The sequence below is a fragment of the Balaenoptera borealis genome (genome assembly GCF_965194805.1).
Source record: "Balaenoptera borealis genome assembly, chromosome: 18".
Classification (NCBI taxonomy): domain Eukaryota; kingdom Metazoa; phylum Chordata; class Mammalia; order Artiodactyla; family Balaenopteridae; genus Balaenoptera; species Balaenoptera borealis.
Window position 1 is genome coordinate 18,749,340 of NC_138877.1, and position 21,733 is coordinate 18,771,072.

Sequence of the window (21,733 nt, forward strand, 5' to 3'; positions counted from 1 at the left end):
GACCCGGTAAGAACAGAGAACACAAATATGGGAGTACAGAGAAATGAAATACTAGGTCTTAAATACTAGGATGTTTCTAAATGGGAGAAAGATGTTTGGTATGACTTGAACTCCTTTTGTCATCACGGTCAGAACAGACTGCTTTCCCCTCTCAGTTGGTCAGCTCTCTTAGCCTCCTAGATAACTTTATAATGACCAGGATAACACAAGCCAAATAAATACTGCACATATAAAGATTCCCAGCTGAGGTGTATGGAGAGCAAAAAGGGAAAGAATGGCTAGCAGAAGCTGAATTTTATGGCTCCTTTTATCTTTCCAGTGGTTTCTATCGTATATTATCAGTCTCTTGCCAGCCACGTCTCCCATTCGGTATTTGTCAAAGTCGTGATTCAATACCTGAAGGTTCTGCTCTCCTCCGTTCCTTTCAAGTAGAATCACTGAAAGGAAGGGAGATTCCAGTTAAATTCCTTTTTTCTACTTAATCAGGTTTTCCGTATTCACCGAGCAATACTTCTCTACAGAGTGTTTGATGGAAAGTATTTTATGTTTTGTGTAGACCAGTGGGGAAGGGGATAAGATAGGATGGGGGCTAGGGAGACTACCAAGAGGCTGCAATATAATTCTATACAATACAATACAATACAAGAGGCTACAATACAAACTTGACATTTAAGAGCTTGGATTAAATGGGCAATTTTAAAAATGAAAAGGGCTATATCAAGTACCACTGTAGAGAAGTAGCTGTAAGAAGTAACAAGTTTAGCAATTGTTTACCTATGGGAGGGAAAGAAGGAAATGAACCTAAGATTTTAAGTTTGAAGCTCCCAAAATTTGTGTTGTCACCAACAATAGCCAAGAAATTTGGAAAAAATAGCTTGAAAGAAAAAAATGAACTTAATGTCAGATCTAAGTGGGATATCACTAGAAGACAGAGGACTCAAGCTTTCTCAATAAGCTACTGATGACATGTGAAAGTCATCATTATACAGAAATAGATTGAAACCCTATGGGCTAAAAAGGGAATGCAATAAACAACATCAAATGGGTGCATATGAACTTTGATTGTAAGATGAGGAAGCAATTTCAAAGCAACTTCAAAAGAGGTAATCTAGCTTTGGAACTCTTTCCTTCAGGTCAGACAAAGCTGTCCTTTATTAAACATTATCTCTTCATTTTAGCTGACCCCTTAGTGGGTGAGAATAACAAACTGAATGAATAAAATTAAAAGACTTTGTTTCTCTGGATTATTTCACTCAGTGTTCTGAATTTTTAATTGAATGTCCTCCTAGCCAACTCAAACAAATTATGTGCCTTAAGATAAAACACACAAAATAAATACCTACAACTTTTCTTCGACTATGGTACTCCCGTATAAAGGCTATGGCTTCAAAAAGTATAAAAGGTACATTAATGCAAGTCATCCAAACTATTTAGCCCTTAAATGTGGGGCTTGTTTTAATGTAAAACTGTCAGGCCAACATGAATTTCCATCCCCAAAGCAAATCTTGGCTATGGAACTAAATTAAAAAGCACCTTTAAAGAAGGTTCAATTTTAGAATGTGCTACCCTACATGTTTCTTTAAATAGCAAATGATCAAGTTTGACCCTCCCTGAACTAAGGGTTTTTGTGATACGATTTCTGTAAACAGAAGATTATATCATAAAATATATTCAGCATCTTACCATTATCTAATCTAATATGGCTTTGGATTCCTACATTTATGTAGAAGTATCTTCATAGTAGCTAGCGATGGAACATTTATTTAGTACATGCTGTATGTCGGACACTGTGTTAAGTGCTCAAATATTTATTATTTCATTTAATATTCACAACAGCTTCTTGAGGTATTATTAACCCATTTCACAGATGGGCAGAACCGAGGCCCAAGTAAAGTTATATCTTCAAGATAACGTAGATAGTAAGTGGGCAGAGCTAGGATTTAAGTCCAGATCTGTCTTGATTCCAATGCTACTTTTCTTTTTTTTTTTAACATCTTTATTGGAGTATAATTGCTTTATAATGGTGTGTTAGTTTCTGCTTTATAACAAAGTGAATCAGCTATACATATACATATACCCCCGTATCTCCTCCCTCTTGCATCTCCCTCCCACCCTCCCTATCCCACCCCTCTGGGTGGTCACCAATGCTGCCTTTCTTAAGTCCTACTTTGCCTCCAAAAGTTACCTAAAAGCAATAAATAAGTAAACAAAAAAATAAATAAAACTTAATTGTTTTGGCTATTCTAGATCTTTTGCATTTCTATACAAATTTTAGGATCAGCTTCTCAGCTTTTTTTTTTTTTAAGCCTACTGAAATTTTTATTTGGACTGTACTGAACCTTTAGATCAATTTGGGTAGAACTGACATCTTAACAATATGAACCCATGAGCCAGGTAAATCTCTCCAATTATTTAAATCATCTTTAATTCCTCTCAGTGTCATTTGTAGTTTTCAGTGTACAGGTCTTTCATGCCTTTTTCAGATTTATTCCTAAGAACTTCATATTTTTTATGCTATTGTAAATGTTCTATATTTTTTGCACTTCCATTTTTAATTGGTGCTAGAATGTAGAAATATAAATGACTGTTATATATTGATCTTGTATCCTACAATCTTGCTAAACTCACTTATTCTGGCAGCTTTTTGTCAATTCCATCAAGTGGAATAGATGGACGATTATGTCAGTTTTATTTTCTCTTTTCCAATCTGAAATTGTTTTATTCCTTTTCTTTCCTGATTGTACTGGTCAGAACCTCCAATACTGAATAAAAGTGATAAGAGCAGAAATCCTTGTATTGTTCCTGATCTTAGAAAGCATGCAGTCTTTCATCAGTACGTATGAGGTTATCTATAGGTTTTGTGTAGATACCCTTTATCTGGTTGAAGAAGTATCCTTGCGTTCCTAGTTTGCTGAGAGTTTTTAAAATCAGAAATGAAAATTGGGTTTTGTCAAATTTTCTTCTACATCTATTAAGATGATCAATTTTTCTTTTTTAGTTTAATATGGTGAATTATACTCATTGATTTTTGAATGTTAAAACCAATCCTGTATTCTTGGGATAAACCCCACTCAATAATACTATCCTTCTTATGTATGGTTGGATTTTGATAAAATTTTGTTTAGAGTTTTTACACGTTTATGAGGGGGATTGGCCTGAGTTTTCTTGTTATGTCTTTGTGTGGTTTGGGTATCAGGGTAATGCTGGCCTCAAAGAACAAGTTGGGAAGTATTCTCTCCTCTTCACGTTTCTGGAAGAGTGTAACTGGTAATTTTTTTTTTCCTAAATGTTTGGAAGGATTTGTCAGTGAAGCCCTATGGACCAGAAGTTTTCTTTGTGGGAATATTTTAAACTAATAATTCAACAGACAAATGACCATTCAGGTTATCTATTTCTTCTTGAATGAGCTTTGGTAGTTTATGTCTTTCAAGGACTTTGCCCATTTCATCTAAGTTGTTGACTCTTTTTATTTTTTTTGCCTAAAGTTGTTCATAATATCCCCTTATTATCCTTTCAGTATTTGTAGAATTTGTAATGATGTCACCTCCTCTCATTCCTGATTACTTGTCTTCCTGATACGCGTCTTCTTTTTTTTTTTTGTTTTTCCTGACTAGGCTGGCTAAAAGTTTATCAACTTTACTGACCTCAAGGAACCAGGCTTTCATTCCACAGATATTCTCAATTGATTTTTGTTTTCCATTTCATTGATTTCTACTTTGATCTTTATTATTTCATGATTTATTTTTTGTTTCTTTGTGTTTAACTTGCTCTTTTTTTTCTAGTATCTTGACATCAAGTTGAGGTCATTGATTTGAGATATTTTTTGTATTTTCTAATATAGGCATTTCATTTATTCAGAATTTGATATGTTGTATTTTTATTTTCTTCAGTTCAAAATACTTTCTAATTTCACTTTTGAGTCCTTCTTTAATCAATGGATTATATAAAAGCATGTTATTTTGTTTCAAAATATTTGGGGATTTTCCAGGTAGCTTTCTGTTATTGATTTCTTATTTAATTCCTTTGTGGTCAGGTCATACTTCAGCATGACTTGAATCCTTTAAAATATACTGAGACATGTTTTATGACCTAAAACAAAGGTCAGCAAACTTTTTCTGGAAAGGGTCAGATAGTAAATATTTTAAGCTTTGTGGGCCACATACAGTCTCTGTCAATTTTTTTTTTTTTTTTAGAAATCTTTCAAAATGTGAAAACCATTCTTAGGTCATAGGCCAATACAAAACCAGGCTAGATTTGGCCCCAGGGCAATAGTTTGCTCACCCCTGGCCTAGAATATGCTCACTCTGGGTAAATGTTTCATGTTAAAGAGAATGTGTTTTCTACTACTGTAAGTGGAATGTTCTAGGAAAGTTAATTAGGTAATATTGGTGGGTAGTGTTGTTTAAGTTTACTATATCCTTGCTAGGTTTCAACTTGTTCTAGCAATTATTGAAAGAGGGGTACTGAAATCTCTGACTATAATTGTAGATTTTTCTGTTTCTCCTTGCAGTTCTATCATTTTTTGCTTCACATAATTTGAACCTACTGTTATTTGGGGCATAAACATTTAGGACTGTTATGTACTCCTGATTAACTGGCCCCTTTATTATCATGAAATGACCTTCATTATCTCCGGTAATATTCTTCACTTTGAAATCTTACTTTGTCTCTATATGTTAATCTAGCCACACCAGTTTTCTTTCGACTAGGGTGAGCAACAGCATGGTATATCTTTTTCCATCCTTTCATTCTTAATGTTTTTGTCTTTTCATATGTAAAGTGTGTTGGGTCTTTCTATCAATCTGATAAGTTCTGCCTTTTAATAAGGATTTTTAGATCATTTACATTTAATGTGATTATTGATATGATTAGATTTAAGTCTATCATCTTACTGTTTTCTATTTGTTCCTTTTGTCCTATGTTCCATTTGTTTATTGTTCCTTTATTCCTTTTTCTGCCTTCTTTCAGATTGAATTTTTTATGGTTCCATTTTTTCTCATTTGTTGGCTTATTACCTAATAATGCTTTATTATTCTACTGGTTGCTTGAGGGTTTATAGTCTACACATATAACTTATCACAGCCTACTTTCAAGTGATATTATACCACTTCACATATAGCAAATATTATACTTCTGTTTTTCCCCTCCTGCCCTTTATGCTATTGTTATCATATATTTTACTTATGCATGTTGTAACCCCCATTATACATTGTGATTATTTTTGTTTAAACAGTCGATTTTCTTTTTTTAAAATATTTATTTATTTATTTATTTTTATGGCTGTGTCGGGTCTTTAGTTGCAGCCCACGGGCTCTTTGTTGCTGCATGCGGGCTTCTCTCTAGTTGTGGCACTCGGGCTCAGTAGTTGTGGTGTGTGGGCTCTGTAGTTTGCAGCACACGGGCTCTCCAGTTGAAGCACACAAGCTCAGTAGTTGTGGCACACTAACATTTATACTAACCGTGGTATAAATGTATACCACGTGGCGTGGTATTTATACTAACCATAGTACTATTACGGTATACAATGCACATTCATTTTAAAGTTAAGATAAAATGTGAAACTAAAGAAAATTCTATCTTGGGACCAAGCTTCTAGGGCTATTATTCACTCTTCTCTGCTATTAACCAAACCACACATTTGTGAAAAAGTCTTGAGGAGCAGTGACTTTGATGACTCTTCACAATTTTGTTTTGGCTGCGTCGGGTCCTAGTTGCTGCACGTGGGATCTCCGTTGTGGCTCACAGGCTTCTCTCTAGTTGTGGCACGCAGGTTTTCTCTCTCTAGTTGTGGCGCGCGGGCTCCAGAGCGCGTGGGCTCTGCAGTTTGCAGCACGTGGGTTCTCTAGTTGAGGCACTTGGGCTTAGCAGTTGTGGCACGCAGGCTTAGTTGTCCCGCGGCACGTGGAATCTTAGTTCCCTCACCAGGGATTGAACCCGCGTCCCTTGCATTGGAAGGCGGATTCTTTACCACACTGGACCACCATGGAAGTCCCTATTCACGATTTTTTAAAATCTCTCCTAAAATTGGATGCTGTCAACAAATGTAGGTTATTCATAGAGGTTTTTATTTAATTTGAATATGTATTTCTGAATTGACCACTATATCCTGTTATTCAGCTCATGAATCATTTCTTATTGTAATCATGAAAAGTGTACTTGATTCCAAGTTTTTAAAACACCCATCATTATTCCTGTGAAGAAGAACTTATACTTACCAGTTCTCACTTTCATCACTGTCGGTGTGCCTGCATCAGTCAGAACCTGCAACACTGTCCAATTTTCTGATTCCAATCCAGGATAGAATAAGAATGCATATAAACAAGCCTGTTAGAAGTAGACCTAAAATAAAGATAAATAGGCTCATTATGAAGACCCTACCAGAAAATCCACTTCTAAGACTGAATCCTAAGGAAATAAATAAGGCAAAAATTTAACTATTATTGATACATTGTTCCTTTTACCAGTAGAGAAAAACTGGTAGGCATCAATATAAATACTCCCAAATAAGAAACTGCTTATGGTACATCCTTATATTCTATAGTAGAATACTTATTCAGTCATTAAAGTACATTATACTTGAATATTTACTGCTAGGAAATATATATGAACAAAAAACAGGTGTGAAAATTTAATAATGGGGGTTAATAGTGGTTATTTCTGGGTGTGGGATTATTCACCTTTTTCTACCTCTTGCCCATTTGTATCTTCTTTAATACCAATTTCTTATAATAGAAAAACACAAAGTTTTCAGAAATACTTATTCAACATGAATAAATACTATTCAAAATGATAAGGTCATCATTTGTTTATTCATTAATTCAACAAATATTTGCAGCATTAAATAAGACCTAGTCCTTGCCCTCATGACTCTTCATTTGTGGGCATGATTAACAGTCTTGGAAATTTTTTATTCCTTGTTCCTCTCTTTCATTGTCATTACTTAATTGCCCAGTCACTCCCTCCCTTACTCATCGAGGACTTGGGCACTTGGCTGCCAGTTTCCACCTCCCCTGCATTTTCTGCTATTGTGCGCCATTTCCATGTCCATACAGACAACCCACCCAACAACCCTGAACTCCACCATCTTACAACCACTTCCTTCAGCCTTCCAGACCCAGAGCCACACACCAAGGAATTACTCCATGGCCTTAGACTCCAATATCTTGATCTCTGACCACAACTGCTTACCACTCCAGCTTTTTTCACTCCATTTACTCACTTAAGACCTGCTTTCTTACCTTATTTTAACCTCTATTCCAAGCATTACTTCCCTAGTGCAAAATCTCATTATTTCCCTCCACGGCTGTAAAAACACACAAAAATACTTCCATTTATTTAAAAAATAAAATGAAATTAAAACACCTTTTATAACAGTCCCTTAGTATTTAAATTAAGAAACAACAACCATGATACCTTATTAGCAAACCATGAAGTTTTATACAGAAACATATATAGCTTGCACTATTTCCAGAGATTAGAAGGCTTGTTAATACCCCTGTACATAAAGGTGTTTAGCATATAGCAGTTATTGCTTAACTATCTGTTCATTTTTGAATAAAGTAAATGTGGCATATTTGAAGATATCCATAATAATTATTAAGCTGCATTTTAAACAGTTCAATAAATAATAGGACTCATATATTATTTTATAATTAGGGAGGAAATGTTCAAAAGCAAGTCCACAGGTCCAGTTTTAAGGGCAAATAAAAGTTATGTACAAAGTATCTTTACATCAAGTAATTTAGAAGAAGCTTTGAACTTTATCATAATTAACAACTATATGTACTAACATTTTTTACATCTAAAGGATTCAACTTTAGGAATTTCAATTTTATGATAGGAAAGGAAATTGGGTATAAGTAAAGGTAGATGGAAGGACCATTAGATTTAGTTACATGCTATAAGAATTTCTTATCAGGAAAAGGTTTCATATCTACTATACTGTATTAGTGGTTTTGCAGTTTATTAGAAATATTGCAGTTCAGTCACACCAGCTTTCGGTTGGTTTGCCAATGGCATAAACATCTAATTGTAAAAACCGCATGTTTATAAAAATACATCCTCCAAAGGGGATAAAAGTTCTTTGGTTAAGTATGTGTGATACTTCGCTACATGGAACATTGAAATGAATTTAATCTTCTGTTTCACTTCAAACATTATTTTTCTTTAAGAGTTTCTTTAAAATCAGGTATATGGTCTGTATATACCATCCCGAGTTCACTGGGTCAAAAGTTAACAGTATGGGGTCATCAAGTAAATTAAATGTTAACAGCAAAAATTAAAGGAGTTAAATTAAAAACATAGGGCCTAATCCTATGACGAAGAAAAGTAAGGAAAAAGTGTTCCCATAAGAGCTGTAAACTGTTCACCTATTTAAAATAAATTACTTCTTCAGAGCTGCCTTAAAAAGTTAATTTGTTTTAAACGTAAGCATTCCTTTGCCAAAAGAGAATGTGCTGTATTTTATTCTCCTTATTTCCCTATAGATTTGTTCTACACGAAGTAATTTTTTTACATATTAAGAATAGAAATGTAACATGAGGCTCAACTGTCATAGAGAACAGGTCATACATCCTCAGTCATATCTCCTAGAGACCAGAGAGTCCCAATTTTACTTCTGTTTACTAGAAAGGAATAAGAAATAAATGTTAATAGATTCCTGTCCTCCTCAACTTCCAGGACAAGGCTGATCCCAAGTTAATAAAGTCTCTGAGAAAGCCATGAGTTGTCATTTTAAACATTTTTTACTCAATGTAAGGTTTATTATTCAATTTTCCTTTGATAAAGGGTCAATAATAGATCCATGACTATTATTTACCAGTCCTTTTTATTACTTAAATTGCTCCCCAAATACACACATTTTAATGACCAGGCAAAAAGTTAACCAACGCTTGTGTATTTTAGACCATATATGGTATATGATTTACCATTTGGGGTGTCACTTTTTGAGACAGGCTCTGTTAAACTGGAGAACAACCAGAGAAGGAAACCAGGACTGTGAGGGGTTTAAAATCATAGATGTTTGGAGAATGGAGATTCAGTTGTCCTCGTGGTTGAAAGTACTAGAAGTCATACTTAAGGGGTTATCACATGTAGGTGGGAATGAGTTTGTTCTCAGCAGCTCCAGGGGGCAGTTACAAATAGGTGTGTTTTATCTATTAAGATTCTACGATTCCAAACCTGAATAGGCTAAATTTCCTTTACTAAGGAAATTTAAATTATTTTAAAACAATGTTTCAAAACACTGTATTTAATATATCATTTAAGGCCAGCATTTTCACAGTAATTTTTTAGAAAGTAGATAACAAACAAATGGGTTTATCCCTTTCCAGGTATCCTTATTGGTAATGGGTTGTGAGGTGGGTAGTTCATACTTCTTCAGTAAATATTACAATTATTAATTGTAAATGAATGTTAGTTCAGTCCTATAATGTTAGTTCCACGAATGTGGAAGCAAAACAATTCTTTATATAGGAGAAAAAAAACCTTATACCTCCATAATCCTAACAGAATCAGAGTTGAAAATATGTACGAATCTGTTATAAATGACTTTCAGAAACTGGGGCTCTAAACCATGCAAAGTAAATTTCCCCAAACAGAAGTATATTTCCTGATCCATGTGTAAATTTTCTCCCCTATAACTAATATGGACATACTCTAAAAAGAAACTACTCTGAAAATAGTTTCTTTTTTTGCCTTTTGTGATTTTTAAAGGGTCATCCAAAAATATTTATGGATAATAAAGTACTTATACACTGATATGTAATTAATTAAAGCATATAGTTATGAACCATTTAAGTAACTTTTTTTTATTATTATTTTTTAACATCTTTATTGAAGTATAATTGCTTTACATTGTTGTGTTAGTTTCTGCTGTATAACAAAGTGAATCAGCTATACGTATACATATATCCCCATATCCCCTCCCTCTTGCATCTCCCTCCCACCCTCCCTATCCCACCCCTCTAGGTGGTCACAAAGCACCGAGCTTATCTCCCTGTGCTATGCGGCTGCTTCCCACTAGCTATCTATTTTACATTTGGCAGTGTGTATATGTCAATGCCACTCTCTCACTTCGTCCCAGCTTACCCTTCCCCCTCCCCATATCCTAAGTCCATTCTCTTACTTCTGAGGAGGATTTTATCATTGCTTTTTTTATGTATCAATTAGCTACAGGGAAAAGAAACTACCAAATTTACTTCACAGAACAAAGATTCTGTCAATATCTGAAATAAATGACACACTTGCATTTTAAAAAGGGAATGTAAATGGGTGAATATGTGGGAAAAACTCACCACATTACCAACAAATTTCAGTAAATGTTGTACAGGTTTATGATTAGTGCACTAGATACTGTGAACCTAATGAAACAGTTGTTGTCTGTCTTGAGGTCTGCCACTTCACAGACCTAAAAAAGTACTTTGATGTATTTGTTAAACAAAAAAAGTACAGAAAAATACTTAGATTTAGTACTTTACCCATATATACAATATTTTTACCAATACACTAACCTGATTAGAAGCTTAATTTGAAATTATCAGGTAAATATTAAATTTGAAAAATTTAAAACTCATAGTAGAAAATAAATAGCTATGGATATATGACACAGATTAGAAACATTTTCAAACCAGCCATTGTTAAACCTTATTCTTTTTGCCTTTTATTATAATTCTTCTAGTTTACTAGTTATAATATTCCTGGAGGGGGAGAATCCTAAGCATAGCTATTTATAGCACAATGTTTTAAATATATGATAATAAACAAGTACAGTCTTAAAACAAAATACCTTGTTCATAAGTGATACTCAGTAAACATCAATTTATTTCAGAAAACAGCCTTAACAATCAATATAGAGCAAATATTTACCATTTTATATTCTTACAGTTTTAACTCACAGATTATAATACACAGAACATAATAGAGTAAAACAAGTAATTCTCAAATTTGTTCAGGTGGCAGAGCAATTGGTGATCCTGTCTCTCTTTGCTGAGTTCCATTCATTCCCGTTAAATATTAATGCCAGTAACTATGCTGAAGACACAGAACAAGGACAGACAGAATCCAGGCCATTATGAAACTCTCACAGAACTGGGGAATTCCCTGGTGGTCCAGTGGTTAGGACTCGGCACTTTCACTGCTGTGGCCGGGGGTTCAATCATTGTTCGGGAAACTAAGATCCCGCAAGAGCTACATTCCTTTCTGGAGGATCTAAGAAGGAATCTGTTTTCTTGCCTTTTCCAGCTTCTAGAGGTTGCCCTCCTTCCTTGGCTCATGGCCCCCTTCTAACTTCAAAGCCAGCAATAGCTGGTTGAGTCTTTCTCACATCTCACCACCCTGACACTGACTATTCTGCTTCCCTCTTCCCCATTTAGAAAAATTGTGGAATTATATTGAGCCTACTCAGATAATTCAGGATAATCTATTTTTAGGTCATCTGAGTAGCAACCTTAATTCTATCTGCAACCTGAAAACTCCTTGCCATGTAACATAACATATTCACAGATTCCAGGGATTAGGATACGGACATCTTTAGGAGAACCATTATTATGCCTATCATATAAATGAATCATTTTCCTCTACCTTTCTTCAGGAACTCCATCGACCATCATCCATCTCTAAAATTATGTGCAAACAGTTCACCTATGCACATGATTCTAGAGAAAGAATCTGTAACTGTCAACAAATTCTCAACGTTTAAGAATCACTGGACTGGCTCACAGACTATCAATGTTCCTTAGAAAGATAGTTTGGCAGTGTCAGCAATGCCAAATTTTAGACTGGCTTTTATTTTTTTAGCTTTGATCAGAAAACCTTGATATGCGTTAAAAGTTTTTTCTTGTATTTTCCCTCTGTGTGTTTTTAGAAGTAGTTCCAATCATCCTAATTATACCTCTACATCTTGCACTTACATTTTTCCAGTTGGTATGCATCATTTTGTGATGAAGCTAATAGTAAATCCAGTGAATTTTCCACAGTTTACTCAATAATCTTACTACTAGACATTTCAACCCAACCCCCCCCCCTTTTTGCTTTTATTTAATATGCTGGAATGGGCATCTTCCTGTATAGATCTTTTTCCATAGTTTGGATTCATTTCACCTAGATTCCTGAAATTGGAATTTCTGGCAGGAAAAACATGACTATTTCTATAATCCTTTTTATTATTGCTAAATTACTTTCCAAAAGGTCTGCTTTAATTTACATTGCCACCAGCCTTTACTCACTCACACCATCAATGTGCGGAGGTTTTTTAAATGTCTTTCGTGCATTGAAAAGAATATTCAGGGGTCATTTAAATTCTTATCAAAGTTATGAACTAAAAAACTTACTTCTTCCTTAACTTTTAAATTCAACTTGAAACTCTGGTTAGTCTTTGTAAATTTTAACAGCAATCACTTTTAAGGATGCTTTTTAAGGTCTCTTAAATATTTAGCATTTAGAATTTTATAACTTCTATAACTTCTGCTTTCCTTAAGTACTTAAAGTTTGATTAATAAATAAAACCTCTCCAAGAACTTATTTGAAAAAGAAAAACAAGAAAAACTTGTATTTGTTTTTCTCCTTTTGCTAATTGTGTATTGGTTAACTCTATTTTTCTTATAGACCTATCTCTTTATATATTGAGGATATTAACCCTTTACCTACTTTATATGTTAAAAATATTTTTTAGTTTGTCATGTGTCTTTACTATTTACAGCAAATTTTTTTCCGGTGTATACATTTTTTGTGTAGCTACCGATGTTCTCCAAGATTCTGTGTTGAACCTTTTTATCAGTCTACATACGTCCCTCAGTGATCTCATCCAATCCCACAGTTTAAACTACCATCTACAATTGGTCAACTAGTAAATCTACAGACAACATGCAAACCAGACCTTCCTCAAAATTCCAGACTTACTTCCAAATCAAAAATCCAATCCTAATATCCAGTTATCTCTACAGAGGATGGAAGGATGTACTTGGCCCAAAGGCATATAAAAATCAACATTTCACATATCAAAATCCATCAAACCTGTTCTATTTTCCCTCAGGAAATGGTACCAAGAGACACTCAGTTGCCCACACCAGAAACCTAGGAGTCTTGCTACACGCCTCCTTCTCTCTCTTCTCCATGTATTATACAAAGGCTCCTAAACCTCTTTAGTCTTACCTTCCAACTTTTTCCATCCTAGCTAACTCTGCTCTAGCCTCATGGGCATTGAATTTACTGGTCCTTTCTGCTCAGGACATTAACATACACTGCTCCTTTGCCTAGAGTGGTCTTCCTTCCTAAGTCTCAGTTTAACTGTCCCGCCTTAGAAAGGCCTTACTTAAATCTCCAGTGTTAGGTCCCCATGGTGTACGCTTTTAGGGCATCCTGTGTTTTTCTGCTATAGTACTTATCACAGTTGTAATTTGTATGATTATTAACTTAATCCTTGTTTCTCTCAGTAGACTACACCATAAAGGGAGGAACTGTGGCTGTTACGCTCATCCCTATATGCTCAGTACCTTGAACAATACATAACACAGAGTAGGTGCTAAATAGTTACCTGGGAATAGTTACATAGTTAATACTGAGTAAGTAAATCCAATATTGTTTATACTTCACTTCACCATCATTTCTAATTCTTTGGTTCAAATACTTTTTTATTTCTTGCCTAGATACTACAATAGCCTCTGCAGGACTATCTATCACCGCTCTTGCATTTTCTAATCTGTTCTCCAGTACCCTTGTTAAAGTGAATTTCTAAAATATAAATCTGATCGTATTACTCATTGGTTTAAGATTTTTCAATTGCATCAATATAAAAGTGATATGTAAGGCCCTTCATAGTTTAACCTCTATCCACTTGATCAGGCTAACCTTTCTCAACTCCTCCAAAGCACCTAGGCAACAAATCACACAACTACCTGAATATTCTTGACCATGCCAGGTTCTTTCTGACTCCTCTGTTTTCTTAGACTCCAGTGATTATGCTTAAAATGCTTTCTATGGCCTATTTCTGCTCTCTCTTTTACACTGGTTCCTCTAAGGCTTCGCCAAGGTATCCTTCAAGACACAGCTCAACCACCACCTCCCTCCTAAAAAGCTTTCCGGAGCCACCTATTCCTTACCTGGGTTAATGTTCTTCCTGTACATTTCAAATTATAATTTTTAAAGAATTTATCTTTCTTCCATTAGACTTTCAGCTCCTTGCTAACAGGGACTACATACTTCTCATCTCTATATATCAATTCTGATATGGACTTTGGTAAATGTTTGACTAATCTGTGTGCCAGTACATATCAAACCCATCAAAACATACCTACCTTTTGGGAACTGGTATTCCCACTTCTGAGAAATCATCTAATAAATAAACGAATAAATAAGAAAGTTAATTAGGAAAACATAAAAATGTTCACTTCAGAATTATTTATAATAACAAAAAATTGGAAACAACCTAGATGTCCACCAATAAAAGAATGGTAGAATCTGCTAAATGATACATAGCAGAGAAATTTAGAATGAGATTGTAAAAATGATATAGTAACTCAGATGCTTCTTACACGTTAAGTGGAAAAAGACAAAGAAAACTATTTCACACTATGACCCTATAAAATTATATGTACAGACATTTACTAAGGGAACATGAAAATTGTATGAGTTGTTAATGTGGATTGTGATTTCACTGACTTTATTCAGAACTTTATAAATACTGCTATGATATCTTCTCAATTATAATACAAATAATAATATACATGAGCTTAATTTTATTTATATGTACATCTTAGTGTATGCATATTTTAATGTGCATATATATGTATATATTTCCTAGCTCTGTCTCCTGAAAGGTCCAAGAAGCAGCAATGAGCATACCTAACCTTGATCTCTAATACCATTCTCCACTAAGAGGAAACAGGGCTTTTTGGAGAAAAAGGTAACACCAGGGCTACGGCAGGGTAAGCACAAGCTAAACTTGGAACATCTTATTATACCAGAAAGCAAAGAAGCACTCCCAAAAAATGATATAAACATACCACAAAGACATAGGACCCAAACTAAAGGTGCTTCCACTAGCTAAATCTGGGACAATTCGAACACCAAAATAATTAAACACAGACTTAAATATTTAGAGGTGAAAGGTCATGATGTGTGTAACTTACATTCAAATGGTTCAGAAAAAAATGTACAAAATATACACATATAAATATAGTAGAAAGAATACAGGAAAACAAGGTAAATACAGAAATGGAAAAACATAGGAATTCATAAGTTAATGCAGATAATAAGTAGACAAATAGAGGAGAAGAAAGGGCTCTTTGTTTGCAGTAGAATGCTGTGGGCTGACTGGTAAATGTGAAAGGAGTATTAGATTTGTTGAATCATTTTGCAACCATCATGGTAAAATTATATCAGCAATAATGGATGCTATATTTAAACGGGAACTTTGATGAAGAGCAAGCTTTATCTTCAAATACTTCCCCACAAATTGCTTATTTGCCAGGAAGGAAAAAAACAGTAACTATACAGTGGAAAATTCGGGCCATATATGGACCAGGTGGTCAAAATTAACATCATCAATGAGGGACATATGGATAGCATGTGCTTCCAGAAGTGGTACCCTGAGAAGGACACAATACCACCTGTGCAGTAGTCCAGTTAAAAATGCAAAACCTCAGTTTAATCATGAGGAAACATCAGACAAAAACAAAATAAGGAATGTTCTATCAGAAAGGAGGGTGGAGGGAGAAACTATAATCTTCAAAAATATCAAGGTCATAAAAGATAAAGAAAGGCTGTGGAAATGTTTCAGTAAAAGAAGCTAGAGTCAAGACCCACTAAATGTAGTGCCTGACCCCAGACTGGCTCCTGTACTGGAGGGGAAAATGCTATAAGGACCAACCTACAAAATGCGAATGTGGATGGTAGACTGAAGTATTTTCTCAATGTAAATTTATGAAGTTGACAGAAAATACACACTTAAGTATTTAGGGATCAAGGGCCAGGATGTATGTAACTTAACCTCAAATGGTTCAGAAAAAAATTGCATATAAAGAAAAAAAAAAAAAATATATATATATATATATATATCTGGAGAGAGACAGAGACCTTGCAAAAGAGCACGTAAATGATATGGGTGTTCTCTGAACTATTTTTATTTTTGCAACTTTTTGTAAATTTGAAATTATTTCCAAGTAAAAAAGTTTTTTTTAAAACTAAGTCCACCTCAGAAAAACAAGACCAACAGGAAAATAAAAGCTATTTATGTAGCTTTTACATCTATGCAATTTGCATCTATGCAAATTGTTTTTAAAACATTCACCAGTGTATACTGAGTTACTGTTCAAAATGTTTTTCTTTAAGAGGCTTCATTCTTCCTTAAAAGATGAACAGACCTATAGCTTTCACAGTTTTATCTAAATAAGCTAATATGTTGAAGCCAACATTCCATCAGTCTTAGCTTACTCATCAGAAACAGCAGGAGGGAAAGAAAGCATTGAAATTACAAGACCTCTGCTCTCCACACTACCCATATTTACCATTCATTTGCTGGTGATTGCACTGCAGTTTCCAAGTAAAACCTCAAATTTTAAATTATGACTTCAGTTTTACTCTTATGACAAGTCAAGAACAGTATGCAGAAAAACAAACTGGGTGGGTGGAAAGGGGTGGGGGTAGGGTGATTAACTCTTAACTGTATTGAAAATGAAAGAAACTTGACAACTTCTACCCCAGCTGAGTCCCTAAATAATTGAGTTCTCTCTTCTCATAAAGTATATCACTGTGTGGAGTATTAAACTTCAAGAAAGGTATTCTTCCTAGTTTTTTACCTGTGAATCTGATGATCTGAAGTAAAAGTACTTTTTTTTTTTTTCCTTTAAAATTCAACTCGGGAATTTGCACCCCCTTGTGGTCAAACATAAAATTCTTCATTTTCAAAACACCATTTTTTTTCCAGTTGGGTTCAGGCTTAGGAACCAAGTTACCTGATTTTGTTTTCTCCCACATTAGTTAATCAAGAAGCTTTAATGAAGGATTGTTGGTTTATTAAATAGGATCTTAAAACAGGACTTAAATCTTCTAAAAGTGACCTCTATATAAACTTTAGTATGTGGAAAATGGAGATAATAATTGCACCCACCTCATGAGTTATTATGAGGATTCAAAGAGAAAATGGATATGCATGCTTAGCTGACACATTGTAGGTACTCAATAAATGTTATTATTTATTAATATCATCATCACTTTGGAATTCTCTTGACAGAATAAATCTTAAAAGGCGACTGGATTTAAAATTTTACCAATTCATGATGTTCTAGTACAATCTTGCAAATAAATTCCCCAAATATACCACTTATCCCGACTTCACCTAGCTGATTCTCTCCACAGGTATATTTTTAAATTACAAAGGATATGTACTTATCTCTAGATGATAGAAATTTGGATGGTTTTTACTTTATATTTTAGAGTGGTTTTTTCCCTTTTCCCTTTAACTTTAATAATTAGAAAAAGCAGTAAGACACTTCCATTTTCTTAGGTTACTCTTAACATCTTTATTCATCTGACAGAAATCATTACTCTATTTGGCAAAAATAATTCATCAGGTTGATTTATCATTTTAAGGGGCTCTTGAACACAAATGCTAATTCCTAATGGCCCTAACTGTAGTTTTTTAAAATACCTCTAAAGAAACCATTTTAAAAGATCAGTGTTAATAACTGACTTAAAACAATAGCTAACATTCACTAATATACCAAGCACTGTTCAAATACCTTTAATATATTAGCTCATTTACATCCTTACAACAACCGGTTGAGGTACCAGCATTAATCCTTTTACAAAAGATCAAACTTAGAAAAAGTAACTCATGCAGGGTCACAAAGCTAGTAAATAGCAGAGCTGAGCTCTAACCCAAGCAGTTTGGTTCCAGAGTCTACTCACTTACCCAGTGCACAAACGTACCATAGAGATGTAAGCCCCATACTACTCAGCCATGTTACTTCTTGATGATGTCAAATTATTAAAATCCATTCCTCTTCCAATTGTACCACAATAATGCAAACCACGCTAGCCTTCTCCCATTTCCTTACTTCTTAGCACTTCAGGCATTTTCACCTGCGTTGTCTAATTTAACCCTCACAATGATTTATGTCTGTACGCTCAGTTATCATTCATCACAAATTGTTTTACACCAAAAACTAGAAAAAAGTGTAGCAATGCCCCAGATTTTAAACTGTTGGATTCTTTAGAAAATTCATTGTAACTTGGGATCAGGAAAAAAGCAACCAGTTTTAAAATAATCTTAAAATGTAATCATTTAAAATCAATGGCAGTTGTTGTTTTTTTTTTTCCATCTTAACTAGCCTGTGGCAGGTAGGGTAATTCTCTCAAGCAAATGAATGATTAAAAGAGATTTTTAAAGAAGGTGTTCCAGTATTGACAACTGTATCATCATCTACTGTCTTACCATAGTGCCCAGTTTTTGACGTTGGACAGATTTGCCTAGGTCTTGTGCTTCTACTTACTAGTTATAAGACTTTGGGGCAAGTTTCTTAATCTGAGTCTCAGGTGTCCTCTTGTGTAAAATAAAGATAATGCCTACTTCATAGGGCTGATGTGGGCATTAAACATGATCATTCCGTAAAGCGTGTATTTAGCACCATGGCAGCCCAGAGTACAGTCAATATATGGTATCTAGCTATTATTACTTTACCAGTGCGTGACACAACAGAAACCCATCTTTGCAAGATTAAGTTCCCTTACCAACCGTTTTTTAAAAAATGACCCTAAGCGATCCCAAAGACTGCCCAATAACCCATTTACCTCTCCAAAATCGACAGTATGTTTAAGAACAAGAACGCAGTGAGAGAAACTAGGTTCAGTGAAAGTGCCTTCACAAAAGGGAACCTAGAACCGGGCTCCAGCACACGCGCGCGCGCGCGCGCACACACACACACACACACACACACACACACACAGAGACACACACAGGTTGGGTCGCACAGCATGGTAGAGAACGGCCCGGGCTCCAGAATCTGACAGTTGCGGACTCGTCCACGTGCTTGCTACCTGTGCTACCTTAGGGAAATTACTTACAAAGTCTCTGAGCCTTGGTTTCCTGGTCTGCAAACGGAGAATGATAATAGTACCTACCTCATAAAGTTGTTCTGAGGCTTAAGTGCGATAGCTCCGGTAAAGCGTTGACTTACAGCAAGAGCTGTACACACAGGCGGGTCTGTTTCAAGTACGTGTGTATCCATACACACGGTCTCAGACACATTCCGTTGGAGTTTAGACATTGGCAATAAGATGTTTTTCTTTTCGCCTAAGCTGCACCCTTATTTGTTTTCCTCGAACAGTAGAATAAATGCCTATCGACTGATACGTCATCTATGGACCCTCGGGCCCACACTCCGCACAGCCCCTCCACCTCTTAGGCTGAGCATAGGAGCTGCACGCACGCGCAAAAAAAGAGGTAGAAGGGCTGCGACTGAGGAAGCGAAGGCAGAACGGCGAACACGCGATGATTCTGCGCATGTTCAAGGCGTGGGGGTTGGGGTAGGAGTTTGCGCATGAGCAGGAGTGTCGGGAAAGCTAGAGTAAGGAGGTTAGGAGGCGGTATTGACAGCTGTGGAGGCAGCCCGCGTTCCCGGCATGCCCCGGGGCGGCGGGGTTGGCTCTAACGAATTTGAATGAGGAGCCTCAGCGCTTTCGGCGCCATTTTCGAGTGATGCCTGATCTCATCAATCTAGCGGGAGAGACGGGATAACCTGTCGGAGAGCATAACGCCACTAGGACTCAGCCGAAAAATTACTAAAAAAATCGCCAAAAATTACTTCGAGCAAAGGGCACTTGGCGGAGCTTCGCCAGGGTTGGCGCAGCCGGTAAGAGCCTGAAGAAGTAGCAGAGCGGGACTCGGGAGGTGGCAGTGGTGGGACCGGCAGGCGGTGGGGGGTGCAGGGAGTGGGAACTGGGTCCGCCTTCATTTTAATCGCAAAAAATGCGAGGAGGTAGGGGTTGGGGGTAATTGGGTGTCTGAGTAGGCGGCGGCGGGCAGAATGTGGCGGGAGCGCGGAGAGTCGGGGGTGTGGGGGGAGGGGAGTTGCAGTTTGAGCGGGACGCGGACGCGCTGCGGCTGAGCGGCCGCCGCCCAGCGGATCTGTCAGCAGGACCCCCCGCCCGGGGCCGGGGACGGGGCGCGGCGGGGCTCGGCAGGCAGAGTCTCCTTGACAGGAGGAGGGGGACGAGCGCCCCCTCCCCCATTGCCGAACCGAGCAGTCTTTTATGGCAGTTTTCCCGGCCCGTTGCGGCTGTCTTCCCGTGACAAGAAACTTAAGGTCGGCGGAAAATTGAGGACCCGGAGTAGCGGGTGCCTCCCGGCCGACGTGCGGACAGTACCCTCCGCGGGACCCAGTCGTGTATATTGTCGTCTTTGATGCCAAAGCATGAGATGCCCTAGCAATGTGAGTTTCTCCACGCCGCCCTCCGGCTCTGCGCGCCTGGGTCTCGGCAGGGGTAGCACTGACCGCGTCTGGCTTTTCCAATTTGGACAAGATGGGGCGGGGGCAGGCTTTTGAGGTTTTAGCGGGCTCCTAGGAAAGATGCTGGACTTTCGCTTTTTGCTCGGGATTTTTGTCATTTGCTCTCACGGTGTCGTCCTTTCTTGGGGGGGGGGCCGGGGGTGTGTTCTTGGGTGAGATGAAAGATGGGGCTTCGACCTTGCGATTTCCTTCTCAGAGTCGCACTTTTCTGAGAAGACTTTTTCCTTCTCTAGTCTTTGAAACGTGTCTCAAGGAAAAAGGCAATCTTTGAAACTGTATTGATGTTTTCCTCCCGAAAAGTTTTTACCCGAAGAACTTAACGGTAATTTTGCAATCCCCACCTTTTCTTGGGAGCTCTCTTGACTTTGAGGCGGAAGGAAAAGGGCTATTTGTCTTTCCCTTTAGTGATTTTTTTTCTCGTAGTTTCTACCAGTTTTTACTCGACAACTCTTGAATGATTTGAGCCAGTGACGGCTTTAACTTTAAGTAATACTTTATAGGTAGATAATGGCTTTTGTAAAATTCCTCATTAAAGACGTACCGGATCATGAATCCTTTTCTGCGCTGAAGGCACCCTAGATTAACCCTTTGCTGGTGTGATGTATTGCGTATGGAGCGCGCGACTCTGAGTTGCGAATATGCAGGAGATGATTTTTGCAGCAGCTATTCAGTTGTTCGAAAAGAGGGATAAGGCTTTCAGTCACACACTTTTTAGGACCGCCTGCCTAAAGTTTTTCCCTCTGGAATTGATGTAACGATTGATTGATTTCTTATTTCTGTAAAGATTGGGGGACCCGCCCTCACTTAGAATCTTTCCCCGAAGAGAGTAGGAGAGCGCAAAGTGATGTTTTTCAAATTGTGTCTAACGGAGCTCCCAAAACACCGAACTTGTTACCCCCTGATTGGCTGGAAGGAAGCGGGACTGGGGGGGTTGAATGTTGAACACTAGATTATAATTCTCGACTTTCCAAAAAATTATACATTTAGAAAACCACGTTATGAAACATTAAGACGGGGAGTTTAAAAAAAAAAAGCTGGTGTTTAGTATTTTTTCTTGCATAAAGGATTTTCGAGTGATTTTGAAATGTATATTAAAAGAAAAACCTAGAGAAGACGATTTTCGCAAAATTGTAATTCTGCTGGCTGAAATTACAAGAGTTTTATATATTTGCCCCTGTTCTCTATTGGTTAAAAACTGAGTTTAGGATTTAGGATTTTTTTTATTCCTC

At 36.7% G+C, this 21,733-nt stretch overlaps 1 long non-coding RNA gene across 5 annotated transcripts in view; it reads right to left on the reverse strand.

Moving 5' to 3' along the window:
- Positions 1-19,843, reverse strand: part of LOC309615707 — a 34,445-nt gene extending 14,602 nt beyond the window's left edge. For 3 of the 5 annotated variants that reach the window (XR_014236999.1, XR_014237000.1, XR_014237002.1), the window contains exons 1-3: positions 19,117-19,843; positions 6,216-6,339; positions 397-437 (exon numbers count right to left, since the gene is read on the reverse strand). This is a non-coding gene — a long non-coding RNA (uncharacterized lncRNA). The remainder of the gene's footprint in view (positions 1-396; positions 438-6,215; positions 6,340-19,116) is intronic. The other 2 variants (XR_014236998.1, XR_014237001.1) reach the window with 1 other exon arrangement.
- Between the last annotated feature and the right edge of the window lie 1,890 nt (positions 19,844-21,733).